The sequence below is a fragment of the Chiloscyllium plagiosum genome, unplaced genomic scaffold (genome assembly GCF_037043375.1).
Source record: "Chiloscyllium plagiosum isolate Xiang-an unplaced genomic scaffold, Cpla_swu_hap1 HiC_scaffold_35, whole genome shotgun sequence".
NCBI classification, from domain to species: domain Eukaryota; kingdom Metazoa; phylum Chordata; class Chondrichthyes; order Orectolobiformes; family Hemiscylliidae; genus Chiloscyllium; species Chiloscyllium plagiosum.
In genome coordinates, this window is record NW_028270173.1 from 29,330,241 (window position 1) to 29,355,255 (window position 25,015).

General features: G+C 49.7%; 1 long non-coding RNA gene across 1 annotated transcript in view; it reads left to right on the top strand.

The window, feature by feature from the left end:
- LOC122541354 (uncharacterized) overlaps positions 1 to 20,329 on the top strand; it is a 42,642-nt gene extending 22,313 nt beyond the window's left edge. Inside the window, exons 2-3 of the long non-coding RNA XR_006309577.2 lie at positions 2,395 to 2,491; positions 20,299 to 20,329. This is a non-coding gene — a long non-coding RNA (uncharacterized LOC122541354). The remainder of the gene's footprint in view (positions 1 to 2,394; positions 2,492 to 20,298) is intronic.
- Positions 20,330 to 25,015: the final 4,686 nt, after the last annotated feature.

Here is a 25,015-nt window from a genome sequence, read left to right on the forward strand (position 1 = left end):
ACTAAGAACCGCTTTAATGCCCGCATTCGGAGGAGTTTGCAAGGAAACAAAATCAGAGATAAGTTGCTCCTTTGGAGAGCCAGTGCAGATGTGATGGGCCAAATGGCCCCCTCCTGCGCTGTAACCATCCTGCGTTTACCTTTGTCGGGTGGTTAGAGGTATTTCGAAGGAGGGAATGTCTGATCTAATAACAGTGGCTGCGCTGCACTGGCTGTGAAGGACACTGGGTGCCCTGAGGTCCCTCTTAAACAATGCAAAACTGCCTCCATGGGCAGCCAGAGGAACACAGTTCTCAAAAGATAGGGTCGAGAGTGAGGCGCTGGAAACGCACAGTAGGTCAGGCAGCATCCGAGGAGCAGGAGAGTCGGCGTTTCGGGCAAAAGCCCTTCATCAGAATTCCTGTGTCATCTTTCGTGATCTTTCGCTATAAATTCTGTGCCTTACGGATCCTGCCCCACTAGCTACCCAATGAAGGAGCAGCGCTCTGAAAGCTAGTGCTTCCAAGCAAACCTGCTGGGCCGTAACCTGGTGTTGTCCGAGTTTTGTCCTTAAAAACATTCAACGAGGGTTCTGAGTCTTCGGAAGGTCTTGCCACAGGGAGAGCTGTGGGGGCACACTTAAGGCTGAGACAGATAGATCCTAGACCAGTCGGGGAGTAAAGGGTGTTGGGGAAAGGAGACATGAGGAAAGTCTGATTGTGTTGGATGTTTGAGCAGGGCCCGAGAACTGGACAGTCTATTCCTGTTCCTACATCAAATGCTTCTTATTGACCGTAAATTGAAAAGCCAGGTAATGCTGAGGTGTTCCTGAGGGATAACATGGCAGCAGTGGTTCAGGGCCACGGCTATCAGCAAACAGTAGCCATACCAAGGCGTCACGGAATGGTTTTAACACATGGGGAGGCCTTTCGGCCCATTGTGCCTGCCCCGGCTCTGTGGACGAGCACCCAGTGTCACTCCCCTACCTTCTCGCAATAACCCCTTGCACGTTTGGACTTTGCTGACGGATCCCTGGTCTGTTGGTGACCTTATAGAAGTTCATAAAATCATGAGAGGCATGGATAGGGTAAATAGGCAAGGTCTTTCCCCTGGGGTGGAGGAGTCCAGAACTAGAGGGTTTAAGTTGAGAGGGAAAAGGGGCATAAGGGGCAACTTTTTCACACAGAGGGTGGTGCGTGTATGGAATGAGCTGCCAGAGGATGTGGTGGAGGCTGGTACAATCACAGCATTTAAAAGGCATCTGGATGGGGTATATGAATAGGAAGGGTTTAGAGGCATATGAACCAAATGCTGGCAATTGGGTTAGGATATCTGGTCATTTTGGGTGAATTGGATCGAAGGGTCTGTTTCCGTGCTGTACATCTCTATGATTTAAAAATAGGGAAAGGGGATAAATAAATGAAGTTCTACAAAAGTGTACAATGCTTTCTGAACCCAATGTGTAAATAGCTCAATATGGGAACATTCTCTGGATGGGGGTTTGCTCGCTGAGCTGGAAGGTTCATTTCCAGACGTTTCGTGACCCTACTAGGTAACATCTACCACCCCCTGAGAAAAAGAACAGGAAGTGACCTCACCACAGGGAATGACGTCACCACAGGAAATGACGTCACCAATCCAAAGAAACCCAACCATATCAATGGAAAGCAGGAATCAACTGCAGTGCTTCGCCTGAGGCCCACTGAAGATGTTACAGAGTGTGGTGACGAAACGTCTGAAAACGAACCTTCCAGCTCAGCGAGCAAAACTACATCGAGAACCTCGACATGAGCTACAAATCTTCTCAAAACTCGCTGGGAATATTCTCTGTTGGTTGTCAGAATGAAGAGTGGACCAGGGCGGTTAAACAAAGTAAATGTAGAGGGAGATCTTTCGACAATAGTGACTAAAGCATATTTCACTTGAAGATGGTGAGAGAGACGTAAGCATGTGTATTTTTTTAAAAAATTGGAGATTCGTAAATTGGAGAAAAGCCGAGCCAAAATGCTAATTTGTCCAACACAATCAGTGGCCAGCAATGGGAAGCATTTAAAATATTGTTGACCCGAACTTAGGAAAGATACAAAGTGAAAGAGCAAAATAGGTATGTGCGAGACTCCATGGAATAAGGGCTTACAGGAGCAACTGAGGAGTTAGGAAAGAGTAGATTAAAACAGGCTGACTGGCAGAATGAGAGACAGTCCAGACAGTTTCGGAGGGAAATCGAAAAGAAAACAATTAAAGAGAACTATGAAATGAAATCGTCAAGGAAGATAAACCAAAAGAGTTTTAAAGGCCTCATCATAAAACTGAAAGGCTGGGATGAGAATAAGACCAATTAGGAGACAGACGGGGTAATATAGCAAGCAATGATAAGAGTTACGACAGAAATATTAAATTCTCTGTGCCATTTCAGCATTACCCTTTTCTTAAATGGGAATGAAGGTTTGGATGTGAATTCTGAGAGATTTGCACAGGCTGTGTGGGATTGAACATGGCAATCGACATGCAACGTGAGTATGTGCGAAGTGATTTATTTTTAAAAAAGGACAGAAATGCGGATAAATAGCTCAAAAAGTGAGAGGTTGGGAGGTTTTGATGCCCAGAGGGACCTGTGAATCCTTGTTCATGACTCACTAAAAGCTAGCACATAGGCACAGAGAGCAATTAGAGAGGAAAACAGCATTTTGGTCACCGTCACTAGGGATCTGAGCACAGCAGTAAAGACGCCTTGCTGCAGCAATTATACTGAACCAACAGGATATTATGTGCAGTTTTAGGCTCCTTACTGAAGGAAGGAGGTTCTTGCCATAAAGGGAGTTCAACGGGCTGGTCCCCAGAGGTGGCAGAATTGTCATTGCGTAGTTTGGAAGAATGAAAGGCGATCTGACCGAAACGTATTGAGACGCCCACAGGGCAGGGCAGGGTGGCATGTTGCCCCTGGCCGAAGAGTCTAGAACCAGGGCACGCAATCTCAGACCAACGGGCTTGCAACTTGGGGACTTGGGGGCGGAGGGGCGGATGGGGAGGACCTTCACTCAGAGCGATACGAGCCTTTGGAATTCCCAACTCCAGACAGCTGCGGAGACTCGATCAGATCCTGGTGATACTGGGGGACATGAGGAACGAGTAAGGTGTCAAAACATCAAAAGTAATTTCAGGTACATAATTCTCTGAATTTGGCTTCACATCTAGACAGGGCGGTCTAGGAAGCATTTAGCACCCTTCCCTGTGTCGCTCAGACCTTTTGAGTATGGGAGTTGGGACGCCAGGTTGAGGCTGTACAGGACGTTGGTGAGGCCCCCTTCTGGAATACTGTGTCCAGTTCGGGTCACCCTGTTACTGGAAGGATAATATTAAACTGGAGAGGGCTCAGGAGAGATCTCCCAGGATGTTGTTGGGAATGGAGTGCTGGAGTTACAAGGAGAGGCTGGATAGGCTGGGACCTTTTTCACTGGAAGGTTGAGAGGTGACCTTATGGAGGTTTATAAGATCATAAGGGACGTAGAATGGCAAGGGTGTTTTCCCAAGGCTGGGGGAGTCTCAAGACTAGAGGGCAATGTTTTAAGGTGAGAAGAGAAGGATTTTTAGAAAAAAAAACACGAAGGGCAATTTATGTTAGACAGAGAATGTGTGGAGAATGAACCTCCAGAGGAAGGCAGCTGTCTGTGTGGAGTCACCCCGTGTCTGCGTGGGCTTCCTCCCACAGTCCAAAGAATGTGAAGGTTAGGGTGGATTGGCCATGGGAAATTACCCATAATGCTCAGGGATGTGTAGGTTAGCTGCCTTAGTGAGCAGTAGATGTAGAGTGATGGGGAATGGCTGTGGGTGGAATACTCCTCAGAGCGTTGGTGTGGACTGGTTGGACCGAAGGGTCAGTTTCTGTGCTGTTGGGCTCTATGACTCTTTAATGTCGAGGTAGATAAACAGCTCCAATCAGTTTGTACAGCCGGTTAGGCTTATCCCTGCTCCTGTTACCTACATTACAATGATCCTGTTTTTTTTAACCGGGGCGATAATACAATTAGACCTGGGATTGATTTGAAATGTGCTCATTGAAATTAAAAGCATATCAACGATTATAAACAGAAAGTGGTGCACCAAATAAACTAATCAGGCTCAAAGCTTATAAAGCCCGAGACCAGATGGATTGTGTCCTCGTGCTTTGAAAAGAATCCAGAAAGCAGACAGTGTAGGCCCTCCTACAGATAGTCTGTCAGAAGAAAGAGACACAGTGCCAGAAGGCTGGCACTGAGCTGAAATAATTCCAGGTTTAAGAAGGGAGATAGGACGCGCTGAAGGAGCGAGACGCTGCTCAACCGAATGTTGATGAGTGACCAAATATTAGAATCCCCCCCGCTGTGGAGGGAGAGAACCGAAAATCGTCTGAAAATGAGGTGTACAGAAGCAGACAGTCTGCAGGGGAAGGCTGGCTTCGAGGTGATTGAATTGTTTTTCTGATGAGGTAACACAGAGAGAGGAGATATCGGTAATACTGCTAATCCCAGTCTCGCTGAGACACAGCTGAGTCTTAAAGTGGTCTGCATTATCAAACCACCACAATGTCGGGGGACCAAACTAATGGAAGCCGACGCAGAAAGCTGGAAAAGCAGGAGCAGGCCATTCGGCCCTTCGAGCCTGCTCCACCATTCAATCGGATCGTGGCTGGTCGTGTAATATCAGCATCCCATTCCCGCTTTCTCTCCGTACACCCCCAGATCCCGCAAGGCCCATGTCCAGCTCCCTCTTGAATATATCTGACAAACAGACCCCAACAGCTTCCTGTGGGAGAGAATTCTGCAGGTTCACGGCTCCCTGAGTGAAGGAATTCTTCCTCATCTCGGTCCTGAATGGCCTTCCCCCCACTTATTCTTAGACTGCGATCCCTAATTCTGGAACTTCCCAAAATTGGGAAGATTCTTCCCTCACCCAGCCTGTCAGGATTTTCTTTGAGATGCCCCACTTTTTGGCAAATGAAGTTCAACGAATCTGAGGGAGTGCATGTTGATGGGAAGGAATCAGGAGGTCGCTTATTCGAAGGTGCGAGATCAGGCGGGACTGAGGAAGAAAGGCACTGAGGAGGACACCAGTCACTAAAGGTTGCACTGCAACTTAGCAAGGCCCTGAGAAACTAAACTCGAGGATCCCAACAGTGTGGGAGCAGGCCCTTCGACCCAACAGATCCACACCTACCCTCCGAAGAGTAACCCACCCAGACCCATTCCCCAACCCTATTACTCTACATTTACCCCTGGCTAATGCATCCCTGGTCACTATGGGACAATTTAGCATGGCCAATCCACCCTAACCTGCACATCCCTGGTCACTATGGGACAATTTAGCATGGCCAATCCACCCTAACCTGCACGTCCCTGGGCACTATGGGACAATTTAGCATGGCCAATCCACCCTAACCTGCACATCCCTGGGCACTATGGGACAATTTAGCATGGCCAATCCACCCTAACCTGCACATCCCTGGTCACTATGGGACAATTTAGCACGGCCAATCCACCCTAACCTACACATCCCTGGTCACTATGGGACAATTTAGCACGGCCAATCCACCCTAACCTGCACATCCCTGGTCACTATGGGACAATTTAGCATGGCCAATCCATCCTAACCTACACATCCCTGAACACTATGGGACAATTTAGCACGGCCAATCCACCCTAACCTACACATCCCTGAACACTGTGGGACAATTTAGTGCGGCCGATCCACCCTAACCTCCACATCTTTGGACTGTGGGAGGAAACCCATGCAGACAGGGGGAGAATGCGCAAACTCCACCCAGACACAGTTGCCTGAGGTGGGAATCGAACCCGGGTCACTGGCACTGGGAGGCAGCAGTGCCAAACCGTGCCACCCTCTCGGCTTTACTTCTCCAAGAGGTAGAATTGAAAGATAGAGAGGCCATATTAAAGCTTGGGTAGATCACTGTCAGGGCACGACCTGCGTGGTCTGCCTTACTATTACAAACAGATGAAGGTGAAGGGAAGATGTGTGAAGATGATACCAGGAATGGATGAGCATGTAGATCATGGAAGGACTGATAGATTGTGTCTTTATTCTTTCGGAAAGTAGGAGGCTGAGGGAACTCGCTAAAACTATGCCAGGTTTCGATAGAGTGGAAGGGAGCATAATTATAATCCATCATCATAGGACAGTCACCAAAAGAAATCCAATAGGGAATTCGGTCAAAATAGTTTTACCCAGAGAGTGGTGACAATGTTGGGTGCACAATGTTGGGTCAAGTAAAGATGGGAGGAAGTTTCGGCAGAGAGCAATTGGTAAGGTGGCTCTTGGTGGTTAGTGCTGCTGCCTCACAGCGCCAGGGACCCCAGTTCAACACCACCCCCTGGGTTACTGTCTGTGTGGAGTTTGCACATTCTCCCCATGTCTGCGTGGGTTTCCACCCACAGTCTAAACATACATAGGTTAGGGTAAATTGGCCGCGCTAAATTGTCCCACAATGACCAGGGATGTGCAGGTTAGGGTGAATCGGCCATGCTAAACTGTCCCATAGTGACCAGGGATGTGCAGGTTAGGGTGTATCGGCCATGCTAAACTGTCCCATAGTGTTCAGGGATGTGCAGGTTAGGGTGGATTGGCCATGCTAAATTGTCCCATAGTGACCAGGGATGTGCAGGTTAGGGTGGATTGGCCGTGCTAAACTGTCCCATAGTGACCAGGGATGTGCAGGTTAGGGTGGATGGGCCGTGCTAAATTGTCCCATAGTGACCTGGGATGTGCAGGTTAGAGTGGATTGGCCGTGCTAAACTGTCCCATAGTGACCAGGGATGTGCAGGTTAGGGTGGATGGGCCGTGCTAAATTGTCCCATAGTGCCCAGGGATGTGCAGGTTAGGGTGGATTGGCCATGCTAAATTGTCCCATAGTGCCCAGGGATGTGCAGGTTAGGGTGAATCGGCCATGCTAAATTGTCCCATAGTGCCCAGGGATGTGCAGGTTAGAGTGAATCGGCCATGCTAAATTGTCCCATAGTGCCCAGGGATGTGCAGGTTAGGGTAAATCGGCCGCGCTAAATTGTCCCATAGTGCCCAGGGATGTGCAGGTTAGGGTAAATTGGCCGTGCTAAATTGTCCCACAGTGACCAGGGATGTGCAGGTTAGGGTGAATCGGCCATGCTAAATTGTCCCACAGTGACCAGGGATGTGTAGGTTAGGGTGGATCGGCCATGCTAAATTGTCCCATAATGACCAGGGATGTGCAGGTTAGGATGGATTGGCCATGCTAAATTGTCCCATAGTGACCAGGGATGTGCAGGTTAGGGTGGATTGGCCGTGCGAAATTGTCCCATAGTGACCAGGGATGTGCAGGTTAGGGTGGATTGGCCGTGCTAAATTGTCCCATAGTGACCAGGGATGTGTAGGTTAGGGTGGATTGGCCATGCTAAATTGTCCCATAGTGTCCAGGGATGTGCAGGTTAGGGTGGATTGGCCGTGCTAAATTGTCCCATAGTGCCCATGGATGTGCAGGTTAGGGTAAATTGGCTGCGCTAAATTGTCCCACAGTGACCATGGATGTGCAGGTTAGGGTGAATCGGCCATGCTAAATTGTCCCATAATGACCAGGGATGTGCAGGTTAGGGTGGAGTGGCCATGCTAAATTGTCCCATAGTGCCCAGGGATGTGCAGGTGAGGGTGGATTGGCCGTGCTAAATTGTCCCATAGTGCCCAGGGATGTGCAGGTTAGGGTGGATTAGCTGTGCTAAATTGTCCCACAGTGACCAGGGATGTGCAGGTTAGGGTGGATCGGCCATGCTAAATTGTCCCATAATGACCAGGGGTGTGCAGGTTAGGGTGGATTGGCCATGCTAAATTGTCCCATAGTGACCAGGGATGTGCAGGTTAGGGTGGATTGGCCATGCTAAATTGTCCCATAGTGACCAGGGATGTGCAGGTTAGGGTGGATTGGCCGTGCGAAATTGTCCCATAGTGACCAGGGATGTGCAGGTTAGGGTGGATTGGCCATGCTAAATTGTCCCATAGTGACCAGGGATGTGTAGGTTAGGGTGGATTGGCCATGCTAAATTGTCCCATAGAGACCAGGGATGTGCAGGTTAGGGTGGATTGGCCGTGCTAAATTGTCCCATAGTACCCAGGGATGTACAGGTTAGGGTGGATTGGCCATGCTAAATTGTCCCATAGTGCCCAGGGATGTACAGGTTAAGGGTGGATTGGCCATGCTAAATTGCCCTTAGTGACCAGGGATGTGCAGGTTAGGGTGGATTGGCCGTGCTAAATTGTCCCATAGTGACCAGGGATGTGTAGGTTAGGGTGGATTGGCCATGCTAAATTGTCCCATAGAGACCAGGGATGTGCAGGTTAGGGTGGATTGGCCGTGCTAAATTGTCCCATAGTACCGAGGGATGTACAGGTTAGGGTGAATCGGCCATGCTAAATTGTCCCATAGTGCCCAGGGATGCACAGGTTAGGGTGGATTGGCAGTGCTAAATTGTCCCATAGTGTCCAGGGATGTGCAGATTAAGGGTGGATTGGCCGTGCTAAATTGTCCCATACTACCCAGGGATGTACAGGTTAGGGTGGATTGGCAGTGCTAAATTGTCCCATAGTACCCAGGGATGTACAGGTTAGGGTGAATCGGCCATGCTAAATTGTCCCATAGTGCCCAGGGATGCACAGGTTAGGGTGGATTGGCAGTGCTAAATTGTCCCATAGTGTCCAGGGATGTGCAGATTAAGGGTGGATTGGCCGTGCTAAATTGTCCCATACTACCCAGGGATGTACAGGTTAGGGTGGATTGGCCGTGCTAAATTGTCCCATAGTGACCAGGGATGTGCAGGTTAGGGTGGATTGGCCGTGCTAAATTGTCCCATAGTACCCAGGGATGTACAGGTTAGGGTGGATTGGCCATGCTAAATTGTCCCATAGTGCCCAGGGATGTACAGATTAAGGGTGGATTGGCCGTGCTAAATTGTCCCATACTACCCAGGGATGTACAGGTTAGGGTGGATTGGCAGTGCTAAATTGTCCCATAGTACCCAGGGATGTACAGGTTAGGGTGAATCGGCCATGCTAAATTGTCCCATAGTGCCCAGGGATGCACAGGTTAGGGTGGATTGGCAGTGCTAAATTGTCCCATAGTGTCCAGGGATGTGCAGATTAAGGGTGGATTGGCCGTGCTAAATTGTCCCATACTACCCAGGGATGTACAGGTTAGGGTGGATTGGCCGTGCTAAATTGCCCCATAGTGTCCAGGGATGTGCAGGTTAATGGTGGATTGGCCGTGCTAAATTGTCCCATACTACCCAGGGATGTACAGGTTAGGGTGGATTGGCCATGCTAAATTGTCCCATAGTGTTCAGGGATGTGCAGGTACGGGTGGATTGGCCATGCTAAATTGTCCCATACTACCCAGGGATGTACAGGTTAGGGTGGATTGGCCATGCTAAATTGTCCCATAGTGACCAGGGATGTGCAGGTTAAGGATGGATTGGCCGTGCTAAATTGTCCCATAGTGTCCAGGGATGTACAGGTTAGGGTGGATTGGCCGTGCTAAATTGTCCCATAGTGACCAGGGATGTGCAGGTTAGGGTGGATTGGCCGTGCTAAATTGTCCCATAGTGACCAGGGATGTGCAGGTTAGGGTGGATTGGCCGTGCTAAATTGTCCCATAGTGCCCAGGGATGTGCAGGTTAGGATGGATTGGCCGTGCTAAATTGTCCCATAGTGCCCAGGGATGTGCAGGTTAGGGTGGATTGGCCGTGCTAAATTGTCCCATAGTGCCCAGGGATGTGCAGGTTAGGCTGCATTGGCCGTGCTAAATTGTCCCATAGTGACCAGGGATGTGCAGGTTAGGGTGGATTGGCCGTGCTAAATTGTCCCATAGTACCCAGGGATGTACAGGTTAGGGTGGATTGGCCATGCTAAATTGTCCCATAGTGCCCAGGGATGTACAGGTTAAGGGTGGATTGGCCATGCTAAATTGCCCTTAGTGACCAGGGATGTGCAGGTTAGGGTGGATTGGCCGTGCGAAATTGTCCCATAGTGACCAGGGATGTGCAGGTTAGGGTGGATTGGCCATGCTAAATTGTCCCATAGTGACCAGGGATGTGTAGGTTAGGGTGGATTGGCCATGCTAAATTGTCCCATAGAGACCAGGGATGTGCAGGTTAGGGTGGATTGGCCGTGCTAAATTGTCCCATAGTACCGAGGGATGTACAGGTTAGGGTGAATCGGCCATGCTAAATTGTCCCATAGTGCCCAGGGATGCACAGGTTAGGGTGGATTGGCAGTGCTAAATTGTCCCATAGTGTCCAGGGATGTGCAGATTAAGGGTGGATTGGCCGTGCTAAATTGTCCCATACTACCCAGGGATGTACAGGTTAGGGTGGATTGGCAGTGCTAAATTGTCCCATAGTACCCAGGGATGTACAGGTTAGGGTGAATCGGCCATGCTAAATTGTCCCATAGTGCCCAGGGATGCACAGGTTAGGGTGGATTGGCAGTGCTAAATTGTCCCATAGTGTCCAGGGATGTGCAGATTAAGGGTGGATTGGCCGTGCTAAATTGTCCCATACTACCCAGGGATGTACAGGTTAGGGTGGATTGGCCGTGCTAAATTGCCCCATAGTGTCCAGGGATGTGCAGGTTAATGGTGGATTGGCCGTGCTAAATTGTCCCATACTACCCAGGGATGTACAGGTTAGGGTGGATTGGCCATGCTAAATTGTCCCATAGTGTTCAGGGATGTGCAGGTACGGGTGGATTGGCCATGCTAAATTGTCCCATACTACCCAGGGATGTGTAGGTTAGGGTGGATTGGCCGTGCTAAATTGTCCCATAGTGCCCAGGGATGTGCAGGTTAGGGTGGATTGGCCATGCTAAATTGTCCCATAGTGACCAGGGATGTGCAGGTTAGGGTGGATTGGCCATGCTAAATTGTCCCATAGTGTCCAGGGATGTACAGGTTAGGGTGGATTGGCCATGCTAAATTGTCCCATAGTGACCAGGGATGTGCAGGTTAGGGTGGATTGGCCGTGCTAAATTGTCCCATAGTGACCAGGGATGTGCAGGTTAGGGTGGATTGGCCGTGCTAAATTGTCCCATAGTGCCCAGGGATGTGCAGGTTAGGATGGATTGGCCGTGCTAAATTGTCCCATAGTGCCCAGGGATGTGCAGGTTAGGGTGGATTGGCCGTGCTAAATTGTCCCATAGTGCCCAGGGATGTGCAGGTTAGGCTGCATTGGCCGTGCTAAATTGTCCCATAGTGACCAGGGATGTGCAGGTTAGGGTGGATTGGCCGTGCTAAATTGTCCCATAGTACCCAGGGATGTACAGGTTAGGGTGGATTGGCCATGCTAAATTGTCCCATAGTGCCCAGGGATGTACAGGTTAAGGGTGGATTGGCCATGCTAAATTGCCCTTAGTGACCAGGGATGTGCAGGTTAGGGTGGATTGGCCGTGCGAAATTGTCCCATAGTGACCAGGGATGTGCAGGTTAGGGTGGATTGGCCATGCTAAATTGTCCCATAGTGACCAGGGATGTGTAGGTTAGGGTGGATTGGCCATGCTAAATTGTCCCATAGAGACCAGGGATGTGCAGGTTAGGGTGGATTGGCCGTGCTAAATTGTCCCATAGTACCGAGGGATGTACAGGTTAGGGTGAATCGGCCATGCTAAATTGTCCCATAGTGCCCAGGGATGCACAGGTTAGGGTGGATTGGCAGTGCTAAATTGTCCCATAGTGTCCAGGGATGTGCAGATTAAGGGTGGATTGGCCGTGCTAAATTGTCCCATACTACCCAGGGATGTACAGGTTAGGGTGGATTGGCAGTGCTAAATTGTCCCATAGTACCCAGGGATGTACAGGTTAGGGTGAATCGGCCATGCTAAATTGTCCCATAGTGCCCAGGGATGCACAGGTTAGGGTGGATTGGCAGTGCTAAATTGTCCCATAGTGTCCAGGGATGTGCAGATTAAGGGTGGATTGGCCGTGCTAAATTGTCCCATACTACCCAGGGATGTACAGGTTAGGGTGGATTGGCCGTGCTAAATTGCCCCATAGTGTCCAGGGATGTGCAGGTTAATGGTGGATTGGCCGTGCTAAATTGTCCCATACTACCCAGGGATGTACAGGTTAGGGTGGATTGGCCATGCTAAATTGTCCCATAGTGTTCAGGGATGTGCAGGTACGGGTGGATTGGCCATGCTAAATTGTCCCATACTACCCAGGGATGTACAGGTTAGGGTGGATTGGCCATGCTAAATTGTCCCATAGTGACCAGGGATGTGCAGGTTAAGGATGGATTGGCCGTGCTAAATTGTCCCATAGTGTTCAGGGATGTGTAGGTTAGGGTGTATTGGCCATGCTAAATTGTCCCATAGTGCCCAGGGATGTGTAGGTTAGGGTGGATTGGCAGTGCTAAATTGTCCCATAGTGACCAGGGATGTGCAGGTTAGGGTGGATTGGCCGTGCTAAATTGTCCCATAGTGTTCAGGGATGTGTAGGTTAGGGTGGATTGGCCGTGCTAAATTGTCCCATAGTGACCAGGGATGTGCAGGTTAGGGTGGATTGGCCATGCTAAATTGTCCCATAGTGTCCAGGGATGTGCAGGTTAGGATGGATTGGCCGTGCTAAATTGTCCCATAGTGACCAGGGATGTGCAGGTTAGGGTGGATTGGCCGTGCTAAATTGTCCCATAGTGTCCAGGGATGTGCAGGTTAGGATGGATTGGCCGTGCTATATTGTCCCATAGTGTTCAGGGATGTGCAGGTTAGGGTGGATTGGCCATGCTAAATTGTCCCATAGTGACCAGGGATGTGCAGGTTAGGGTGGATTGGCCGTGCTAAATTGTCCCATAGTGCCCAGGGATGTGCAGGTTAGGGTGGATTGGCCATGCTAAATTGTCCCATAATGTTCAGGGATGTGCAGGTTAGGGTGGATTGGCCATGCTACATTGTCCCATAGTGACCAGGGATGTGCAGGTTAGGGTGGATTGGCCGTGCTAAATTGTCCCATAGTGACCAGGGATGTGTAGGTTAGGGTGGGATTGGCCATGCTAAATTGTCCCATAGTGACCAGGGATGTGCAGGTTAGTGTGGATTGGCCATGCTACATTGTCCCATAGTGACCAGGGATGTGCAGGTTAGGGTGGATTGGCCGTGCTAAATTGTCCCATAGTGACCAGGGATGTGTAGGTTAGGGTGTATTGGCCATGCTAAATTGTCCCATAGTGCCCAGGGATGTGTAGGTTAGGGTGGATTGGCCATGCTAAATTGTCCCATAGTGTTCAGGGATGTGCAGGTACGGGTGGATTGGCCATGCTAAATTGTCCCATAGTGTTCAGGGATGTGCAGGTTAGGGTGGATTGGCCGTGCTAAATTGTCCCATAGTGACCAGGGATGTGCAGGTTAGGGTGGAATTGCCGTGCTAAATTGTCCCATAGTGACCAGGGATGTGTAGGTTAGGGTGGATTGGCCATGCTAAATTGTCCCATAGTGACCAGGGATGTGCAGGTTAGGATGGATTGGCCATGCTAAATTGTCCCATAGTGACCAGGGATGTGCAGGTTAGGGTGGATTGGCCGTGCTAAATTGTCCCATAGTGCCCAGGGATGTGTAGGTTAGGGTGGATTGGCCGTGCTAAATTGTCCCATAGTGACCAGGGATGTGCAGGTTAGGGTGGATTGGCCATGCTAAATTGTCCCATAGTGACCAGGGATGTGCAGGTTAGGGTGGATTGGCCGTGCTAAATTGTCCCATAGTGTCCAGGGATGTACAGGTTAGGGTGGATTGGCCGTGCTAAATTGTCCCATAGTGACCAGGGATGTGCAGGTTAGGGTGGATTGGCCGTGCTAAATTGTCCCATAGTGACCAGGGATGTGCAGGTTAGGGTGGATTGGCCGTGCTAAATTGTCCCATAGTGCCCAGGGATGTGCAGGTTAGGATGGATTGGCCGTGCTAAATTGTCCCATAGTGCCCAGGGATGTGCAGGTTAGGGTGGATTGGCCGTGCTAAATTGTCCCATAGTGCCCAGGGATGTGCAGGTTAGGCTGCATTGGCCGTGCTAAATTGTCCCATAGTGACCAGGGATGTGCAGGTTAGGGTGGATTGGCCGTGCTAAATTGTCCCATAGTACCCAGGGATGTACAGGTTAGGGTGGATTGGCCATGCTAAATTGTCCCATAGTGCCCAGGGATGTACAGGTTAAGGGTGGATTGGCCATGCTAAATTGCCCTTAGTGACCAGGGATGTGCAGGTTAGGGTGGATTGGCCGTGCGAAATTGTCCCATAGTGACCAGGGATGTGCAGGTTAGGGTGGATTGGCCATGCTAAATTGTCCCATAGTGACCAGGGATGTGTAGGTTAGGGTGGATTGGCCATGCTAAATTGTCCCATAGAGACCAGGGATGTGCAGGTTAGGGTGGATTGGCCGTGCTAAATTGTCCCATAGTACCGAGGGATGTACAGGTTAGGGTGAATCGGCCATGCTAAATTGTCCCATAGTGCCCAGGGATGCACAGGTTAGGGTGGATTGGCAGTGCTAAATTGTCCCATAGTGTCCAGGGATGTGCAGATTAAGGGTGGATTGGCCGTGCTAAATTGTCCCATACTACCCAGGGATGTACAGGTTAGGGTGGATTGGCAGTGCTAAATTGTCCCATAGTACCCAGGGATGTACAGGTTAGGGTGAATCGGCCATGCTAAATTGTCCCATAGTGCCCAGGGATGCACAGGTTAGGGTGGATTGGCAGTGCTAAATTGTCCCATAGTGTCCAGGGATGTGCAGATTAAGGGTGGATTGGCCGTGCTAAATTGTCCCATACTACCCAGGGATGTACAGGTTAGGGTGGATTGGCCGTGCTAAATTGCCCCATAGTGTCCAGGGATGTGCAGGTTAATGGTGGATTGGCCGTGCTAAATTGTCCCATACTACCCAGGGATGTACAGGTTAGGGTGGATTGGCCATGCTAAATTGTCCCATAGTGTTCAGGGATGTGCAGGTACGGGTGGATTGGCCATGCTAAATTGTCCCATACTACCCAGGGATGTGTAGGTTAGGGTGGATTGGCCGTGCTAAATTGTCCCATAGTGCCCAGGGATGTGCAGGTTAGGGTGGATTGGCCATGCTAAATTGTCCCATAGTGACCAGGGATGTGCAGGTTAGGGTGGATTGGCCATGCTAAATTGTCCCATAGTGTCCAGGGATGTACAGGTTAGGGTGGATTGGCCGTGCTAAATTGTCCCATAGTGACCAGGGATGTGCAGGTTAGGGTGGATTGGCCGTGCTAAATTGTCCCATAGTGACCAGGGATGTGCAGGTTAGGGTGGATTGGCCGTGCTAAATTGTCCCATAGTGCCCAGGGATGTGCAGGTTAGGATGGATTGGCCGTGCTAAATTGTCCCATAGTGCCCAGGGATGTGCAGGTTAGGGTGGATTGGCCGTGCTAAATTGTCCCATAGTGCCCAGGGATGTGCAGGTTAGGCTGCATTGGCCGTGCTAAATTGTCCCATAGTGACCAGGGATGTGCAGGTTAGGGTGGATTGGCCATGCTAAATTGTCCCATAGTGACCAGGGATGTACAGGTTAGGGTGGATTGGCCGTGCTAAATTGTCCCATAGTGTCCAGGGATGTACAGGTTAGGGTGGATTGGCCGTGCTAAATTGTCCCATAGTACCCAGGGATGTACAGGTTAGGGTGGATTGGCCATGCTAAATTGTCCCATAGTGCCCAGGGATGTACAGGTTAAGGGTGGATTGGCCATGCTAAATTGCCCTTAGTGACCAGGGATGTGCAGGTTAGGGTGGATTGGCCGTGCGAAATTGTCCCATAGTGACCAGGGATGTGCAGGTTAGGGTGGATTGGCCATGCTAAATTGTCCCATAGTGACCAGGGATGTGTAGGTTAGGGTGGATTGGCCATGCTAAATTGTCCCATAGAGACCAGGGATGTGCAGGTTAGGGTGGATTGGCCGTGCTAAATTGTCCCATAGTACCGAGGGATGTACAGGTTAGGGTGAATCGGCCATGCTAAATTGTCCCATAGTGCCCAGGGATGCACAGGTTAGGGTGGATTGGCAGTGCTACTTGTCCCATAGTGTCCAGGGATGTGCAGATTAAGGGTGGATTGGCCGTGCTAAATTGTCCCATACTACCCAGGGATGTACAGGTTAGGGTGGATTGGCAGTGCTAAATTGTCCCATAGTACCCAGGGATGTACAGGTTAGGGTGAATCGGCCATGCTAAATTGTCCCATAGTGCCCAGGGATGCACAGGTTAGGGTGGATTGGCAGTGCTAAATTGTCCCATAGTGTCCAGGGATGTGCAGATTAAGGGTGGATTGGCCGTGCTAAATTGTCCCATACTACCCAGGGATGTACAGGTTAGGGTGGATTGGCCGTGCTAAATTGCCCCATAGTGTCCAGGGATGTGCAGGTTAATGGTGGATTGGCCGTGCTAAATTGTCCCATACTACCCAGGGATGTACAGGTTAGGGTGGATTGGCCATGCTAAATTGTCCCATAGTGTTCAGGGATGTGCAGGTACGGGTGGATTGGCCATGCTAAATTGTCCCATACTACCCAGGGATGTACAGGTTAGGGTGGATTGGCCATGCTAAATTGTCCCATAGTGACCAGGGATGTGCAGGTTAAGGATGGATTGGCCGTGCTAAATTGTCCCATAGTGTTCAGGGATGTGTAGGTTAGGGTGTATTGGCCATGCTAAATTGTCCCATAGTGCCCAGGGATGTGTAGGTTAGGGTGGATTGGCAGTGCTAAATTGTCCCATAGTGACCAGGGATGTGCAGGTTAGGGTGGATTGGCCGTGCTAAATTGTCCCATAGTGTTCAGGGATGTGTAGGTTAGGGTGGATTGGCCGTGCTAAATTGTCCCATAGTGACCAGGGATGTGCAGGTTAGGGTGGATTGGCCATGCTAAATTGTCCCATAGTGTCCAGGGATGTGCAGGTTAGGATGGATTGGCCGTGCTAAATTGTCCCATAGTGACCAGGGATGTGCAGGTTAGGGTGGATTGGCCGTGCTAAATTGTCCCATAGTGTCCAGGGATGTGCAGGTTAGGATGGATTGGCCGTGCTAAATTGTCCCATAGTGTTCAGGGATGTGCAGGTTAGGGTGGATTGGCCATGCTAAATTGTCCCATAGTGACCAGGGATGTGCAGGTTAGGGTGGATTGGCCGTGCTAAATTGTCCCATAGTGCCCAGGGATGTGCAGGTTAGGGTGGATTGGCCATGCTAAATTGTCCCATAATGTTCAGGGATGTGCAGGTTAGGGTGGATTGGCCATGCTACATTGTCCCATAGTGACCAGGGATGTGCAGGTTAGGGTGGATTGGCCGTGCTAAATTGTCCCATAGTGACCAGGGATGTGTAGGTTAGGGTGGGATTGGCCATGCTAAATTGTCCCATAGTGACCAGGGATGTGCAGGTTAGTGTGGATTGGCCATGCTACATTGTCCCATAGTGACCAGGGATGTGCAGGTTAGGGTGGATTGGCCGTGCTAAATTGTCCCATAGTGACCAGGGATGTGTAGGTTAGGGTGTATTGGCCATGCTAAATTGTCCCATAGTGCCCAGGGATGTGTAGGTTAGGGTGGATTGGCCATGCTAAATTGTCCCATAGTGTTCAGGGATGTGCAGGTACGGGTGGATTGGCCATGCTAAATTGTCCCATAGTGTTCAGGGATGTGCAGGTTAGGGTGGATTGGCCGTGCTAAATTGTCCCATAGTGCCCAGGGATGTGTAGGTTAGGGTGGATTGGCCGTGCTAAATTGTCCCATAGTGACCAGGGATGTGCAGGTTAGGGTGGATTGGCCATGCTAAATTGTCCCAGAGTGTTCAGGGATGTGTAGGTTAGGGTGGATTGGCCATGCTAAATTGTCCCATAGTGACCAGGGATGTGCAGGTTAGGGTGGATTGGCCATGCTAAATTGTCCCATAGTTTCCAGGGATGTACAGGTTAGGGTGGATTGGCCGTGCTAAATTGTCCCATAGTGACCAGGGATGTGCAGGTTAGGGTGGATTGGCCGTGCTAAATTGTCCCATAGTGACCAGGGATGTGCAGGTTAGGGTGGATTGGCCGTGCTAAATTGTCCCATAGTGCCCAGGGATGTGCAGGTTAGGATGGATTGGCCGTGCTAAATTGTCCCATAGTGCCCAGGGATGTGCAGGTTAGGGTGGATTGGCCGTGCTAAATTGTCCCATAGTGCCCAGGGATGTGCAGGTTAGGCTGCATTGGCCGTGCTAAATTGTCCCATAGTGACCAGGGATGTGCAGGTTAGGGTGGATTGGCCGTGCTAAATTGTCCCATAGTGACCAGGGATGTGCAGGTTAGGGTGGATTGGCCGTGCTCAATTGTCCCATAGTGACCAGGGATGTGCAGGTTAGGGTGGATTGGCCGTGCTAAATTGTCCCATAGTGACCAGGGATGTGCAGGTTAGGGTGGATTGGCCGTGCTCAATTGTCCCATAGTGACCAGGGATGTGCAGGTTAGGGTGGATTGGCCGTGCTAAATTGTCCCATAGTGACCAGGGATGTGCAGGTTAGGGTGGATTGGCCGTGCTCAATTGTCCCATAGTGCCCAGGGATGTGCAGGTTAGGGTGGATTGGCCGTGCTAAATTGTCCTATAGTGACCAGGGATGTGCAGGTTAGAGTGGATTGGCCATGCTAAATTGTCCCATAGTGACCAGGGATCTGCAGGTTAGGGTGGGATTGGCCATGCTAAATTGTCCCATAGTGCACAGGGATGTGCAGGTTAGGGTGGGATTGGCCATGCTAAATTGTCCCATAGTGACCAGGGATGTGCAGGTTAGGGTGGATTGGCCATGCTAAATTGTCCCATAGTGCCCAGGGATGTGCAGGTTAGGGTGGATTGGCCGTGCTAAATTGTCCCATAGTGACCAGGGATGTGCAGGTTAGGGTGGATTGGCCATGCTAAATTGTCCCATAGTGCCCAGGGATGTGCAGGTTAGGGTGGATTGGCCGTGCTAAATTGTCCCATAGTGACCAGGGATGTGCAAGTTAGGGTGGATTGGCCGTGCTAAATTGTCCCATAGTGACCAGGGATGTGCAGGTTAGGGTGGATTGGCCATGCTAAATTGTCCCATAGTGACCAGGGATGTACAGGTTAGGGTGGATTGGCCATGCTAAATTGTCCCATAGTGACCAGGGATGTGCAGGTTAGGGTGGATTGGCCATGCTAAATTGTCCCATAGTGACCAGGGATGTGCAGGTTAGGGTGGATTGGCCGTGCTAAATTGTCCCATAGTGACCAGGGATGTGCAAGTTAGGGTGGATTGGCCGTGCTAAATTGTCCCATAGTGACCAGGGATGTGCAGGTTAGGGTGGATTGGCCATGCTAAATTGTCCCATAGTGACCAGGGATGTACAGGTTAGGGTGGATTGGCCATGCTAAATTGTCCCATAGTGACCAGGGATGTGCAGGTTAGGGTGGATTGGCCATGCTAAATTGTCCCATAGTGACCAGGGATGTGCAGGTTAGGGTGGATTGGCCGTGCTAAATTGTCCCATAGTGTCCAGGGATGTCCAGGTTAGGGTGGATTGGCCGTGCTAAATTGTCCCATAGTGTCCAGGGATGTGCAGGTTAGGGTGGATTGGCCATGCTAAATGTCCCATAGTGACCAGGGATGTGCAGGTTAGGGTGGATTGGCCATGCTAAATTGTCCCATAGTGCCCAGGGATGTGCAGGTTAGGGTGGTTTGGACGTGGGGAAACGCAGGTTGGTTCTCGTTGGAACCCTCTCTGCAGGGGTGGTGCGGACTCAAGAGGGAGGTGACGGCTTAGCGTCATTATCACTGGACTATTAATCTTGGTAATGTTTGAGGGAAACAAGTTCAAATCCTGATATGGTGGAAAATGAATCCAATTTTGAAAGAAAAAAGGTCTGGAATTACGAGTCTAATGATGAGCATGTATCCATTGTCAATTGTCGGAAAAAACCCTCCTGGTTCACTAATGTCCTGCCGAGGAGGAAGCTGCCCTCCTTACCTGGTCTGGCCCACATGAGTCCACACCCACAGCCATGTGGTTGACTCTTAACTGCCCCTCAGGGGCAATTAGGGATGGACAATATCCAGTGACACCCATGAGCAAATGGAAAAATTGGCCTCCTTCTGTATTGTACGGATTGGTTGCACTGATGGGTCTAGTTCTGTATCTCCTGTGCAAACGAGTGTATGTGCTGCTGTGCAAGATCCCGCAGAGAGGTAGGTGATTTGCGTTGCGTCAATGAGAAGGAAGGGCCAGCCTTTCAGCCTAACAGCGGTCTGCCCTTTCTTTGTGCCCTGGAGCAGGACTTGCGACCCCGTGGCGACCTCCTGAGCTGGGCAGAACTCCGCCCTAGCCATGGAGGCCGGGGCTGAAATCCAAGTCACCCACCCACCGCGGCTACTCGTCAGAAGCACTCAGATCCTCTGGGAGTTCAGCATGGTAATGAAGTAAGAGAAACAACTGCCAGCAAGATAACATGTTCTTTCAGCTCAGCCTGTTACCCACATCTAGCTCTCAGTGTTCATCTGCTCCCCCAGCTGTCACGCTCCAAGTTAAAATAAACCTCTTCCCAACGTTAATATGTTTTCCTCCCTCTTTTCGCGGGATTGTCGCTCCTAAATGGTTTGAAGGTCGGGCAACATTGGGTCCCTTACATAAAAGGGACCTATGTGCCAACTCCCCAATGCCAATCCTGATAGGATTGCCCTGGCGTGGGCTATTTGTAACCAAGCTGCTGCAAGAATCCCAGGCATTAGGTCATAGAGGTAATCGTTTTTTCTCAGACAAAACTGACAAAACTGTTCATTTCACTTCTGTCTATTAGCGATCACTATTGACAGTGGTCAGTTGAGATGGTACCAAAGAAATACGTTGGGTTTCTGATTGGCCAAGAGGATAAGGACGCGCCCAGTAATTAATGGGGCGAGTAAGAGCACTCGAAGGTAGGGTCATGTCTTAATTAATTCTTTCACAGACTACGTTACCCATTCGTAATTGATGGTTAAACTGTGGGCTGGGGCCATTTCGAGGATGACACTGTGGGTCTGGAGTCACGTGTAGGTCAAAGTCAGGCAATGATGGCAGATTTCCTTCTCTAGAGGGCATCAGTGGTGGTCACCATCACCAGCAGTGAGTGAATTTGAGGACTGGTCTCCCAGTGAGACAAATGCAAGAAACCGAGTTTTGAGAAGATTTGTAGCACAGGTTGAGGTTCTGGATGTAGGTTTGCTCGCTGAGCAGGAAGGTTCATTTTCAGACGTTTCGTCAGCATACTGGGTAACGTCATCAGTGAGCCTCCGGATGAAGCACTGGTGGTGTGGCCTGCTTTCTATTCATATGTTTGAGTTTCCTAGGGTAAGTGATGTCATTTCCTGTGGTGACATCATTTCCTGTGGTGATGTCTTTCCTGTTCTTTCTCTCAGGGAGTGGTAAATGGGATCCAAGTTAATGTGTTTGTTGATAGAGTTCCGGCTGACTATGATCCATGAACATCAACTAGCCACAAAACGACATGACCCACTCTCACTAATATCCTTACACATGGATAAGGAAGGACACCACTTCAATTGGGACAACACATCCATCCTAGGACAAGCCAAACAAAGACATGCACAAGGATTCCTAGGAGCATGGCATTCCAACCGGAACTCTATCCACAAACACATTGACTTGGACCCGATTTACCATACCCTGAGAAAAAGAACAGGAAATAATATCACCCCAGGAAATGATGTCACCACAGGAAATGACATCACCATCCCAAGGAAACCTAAACACATAAATACAAAGCAGGTCATAACACCAGTGCTTCATTGGAGGCTTACTGATGATGTTACCTCGTATGGTGACGAAACGTCTGAAAACCAACCTTCCAGCTCAGTGGGCAAACCTACATCCAGCAAGAAACCGAACTATGATGCTGCAACCGTTGCTGGCTCATCCTCCTCAGCCCCCCCCCCCCCCCCCCCCCCCAGTGTATAGTGGCTGGGATAGTCCCACAAACCTGTCTGAACGCTATCCCCAGGGAATGTAACCTGCCTCCAATACTGCAGACAAAGTGCAGACATTTCTCAGAGTCACCGCCTGTTTCACTCCAAGAAGCATCATAATTGACCCTCTTTGCCTCAGTTCATTAACAGTGCGTAAGACCACAAGACACTGGAGAAGGAGTAAGCCATTCAGCCCATCAAGGCTGCTGTGCCATTCAAAGAGATCATGTCCAACCTGACAATCCTCAACTTCACTCTCCTGCCTTTTTTCACCGTAACCCTTGATTCCGTCACTGATTACAAAATCTCTCTCTCTCAGCCTTGAACGCACTTCATGACACAGCCCTGCTAGCTCTCTGTGATAAAGAATTCCACAGATTCACTCCCGTCTGAGAGAGGAAATTCCTCCTCATCATCATCTCTGTCTTAAATGGGTGGCCCCTTATTGCCCTCTGTGCTCAATGCTACTACTATGTGACGGTTACAACGCTCTTGGGGATTTCCCGAACTCATTTCCTGTCTCATTACACATTACCAAATCCAAAACTTGTCTCCCTGGTTGGACCAACAACACATTATCTAAGAAACTACCTTGACTACACTCGATGAATACTTCCTCATGGCTATCTTTGCCAATTTCACTTTCCCAATCTTTGTGAAGATTAAAGTTACCCATGATTAGCACTATCTGCTGATTGATTCCCTATCCTACAGAACAGCTATTGTTAGCTGGCATGGCCTACAGATTTCCTCCCACCAGTGACCCCTTTCCCTAGTTACTTTGGACCTTCACCTGTTTGAATCCGCCATCATGCAATCAGAGATCATTTCCTGCTATCGCACTTCGAGTTTCAGGGTCATACAGCACGGAAACAGACCCTTCGGTCCAACCAGTCCATGCCGACCATGTTCCCAAATCAAACCACTGAACAATCTTGGTTATCCGAACATGGGTTTTCCGACTTTCGGGATTATCCAAACAAGATCGCGAGGTCCCGTAAATGCTTCCTTTGTTTACGATCTGAACAAAGTGCTTCCCGCTCGTCTTTTTTGGATAATCAAGGTTGCTCTGTCGTTCCACCTGCCTGCTCCTGGCCTGTATCTATCTGAACCTTTGCTATCCATGAACGTATCCAAATGTCTTTTAACTGTTGTAACTCTACCTGCACTCACGACGTCCTCTGGCAGTTTCTTCCACACATGAACCACTTTGTGAAAAAAAAGTTGCCCCTCATGTCTTTTATAAATCTTTCTTCTCCCACCTTAAAAAAATATGTCCATTAGTTTTGAACTCCACCATCCTAGGGAAAAGACCTTTGCCCCTCATGATCTTACCTATGCCCCTCATGATTTAACAAAACTCAAACCCCTTAAAACATTGCCCTCTGGTCTTGAGATCCCCCAGTTTTGGGAAAAGACCCTTATGATTTTATAAACCTCGATAAGGTCACCTCTCAACCTTCCAGTGAAAAAGATCCCAGCCTATCCAGCCTCTCCTTTTAACTCAAACTCTCCAATCCCAGCAACATCCTGGTAAATCCCTTCTGAGCCCCCTCCAGCTTAATAATATCTTTCCTGTAACAGGGAGACCAGAACTGGACACAGTATTCCAGAAGAGGCCTCACCAATGTCCTGTACAACCTCAACATGGCATCCCAACTCCTATACTCATTGGTCTGAGCAATGAGGGCAAGCGTGCTAAGCAACTTCTTAACCACATTGTCTACTTGTGACGCAAATTTCAAAGAATTCTGTACCTGAGCCTCTAGGTCCCTCTGTTCCACAACACCACACTTTTCCATCTTGGACCAACAAAGCTACCCCACCTCCTCTCCTTTCTGCCAGTCCTTTCGAAAAGTCACAACTGAAAATTAATTTCCAATTTCAATCACCTTGTAACCACGTCTCGGAAATGGCTATAAGATCTTGCACATTAACCACTGTCTGGGCCATTAATTCATTTATTTTTTTTCTGAATGCTGCTTGCATTTAAGTAAAGAACCATTAATTTTGCTTTTTTACGAAGTTTCCCCCTTTGACCCCATTTGTTCCTATCCCACTCTGGGTAACGTTATCCAAATCAACTGAACTGCGAGGCCATCACATTGTTTTTCTGCTGAGCCCTCTGCACCTCGAATTATTTTAAAGCCTTCTGCAGAACCCCAGTTGTTCAATTTACCTGAATACCGGTCCCAGCTGGTTTCGGGTGAAGCACATTCAAGTTGAACAGCTCCCTTCTACCCAGCCAGTGTCCCACGAACTGAAACCCAGTCCACCCACACCAAATCACCCGTTTAACTCCTCGACTTTACCGATCCTGAGCTAATTTGCCCGCGGCTCAGAAAGTAATCAAAGAACGAAAGAGGGTACAGCACAGGGGCAGGGCCTTTCCCTCCAGGCCTGTGCCGAACATCATGCCCTAACTGAACTCCAACACAAACCATCTGCCCTTATTCGGCCCGTACCCCTCTACTCCCTCCCTGTTCAGGTAACCATCCAGATGCCTCCTAAATGTTCCAGGCTCCTATCACTCTCTGCGTGAAAACCTTCCCTCGCACATCTCCATTAAACACCCCCCCCCCTCTCACCCTGAACCTGTGGCCCCCTTGTAATTGAAACTTCAACCCCTGTCTCCACCTCTCGTGATTGTGGAGCCATTTATCAGGTCTCCTCCCGGCCGCCATCTTTCCAGTGAAAACCATCCTGGCCTATTTAACCTCTCCTCACAGCCGATGCCCTGGAGAGCAGGCAACATCCTGGTGAACCTTTTCTGCGCGCTCTCTCTCTCTCTCTTTCTCCAAAGCTTCCGATGTCCGTGTGGCGACCAAAACTGCACACAATACTCTGAACGCGGCCTAACAAGCAGCAACATGGTTTGCTAACTTTTGTACTCCATGCCCCGGCCAATGAAGGCAAGCGTTCCATAATCACCTTGACCACACGTGTTGCCCTTTTAGGGAACTGTGGGCCTGAACGCTTAGACCCGGCTGTATGTTAGTGTTCCTGGGGGTTTCTGCCATTTACAGTCTAA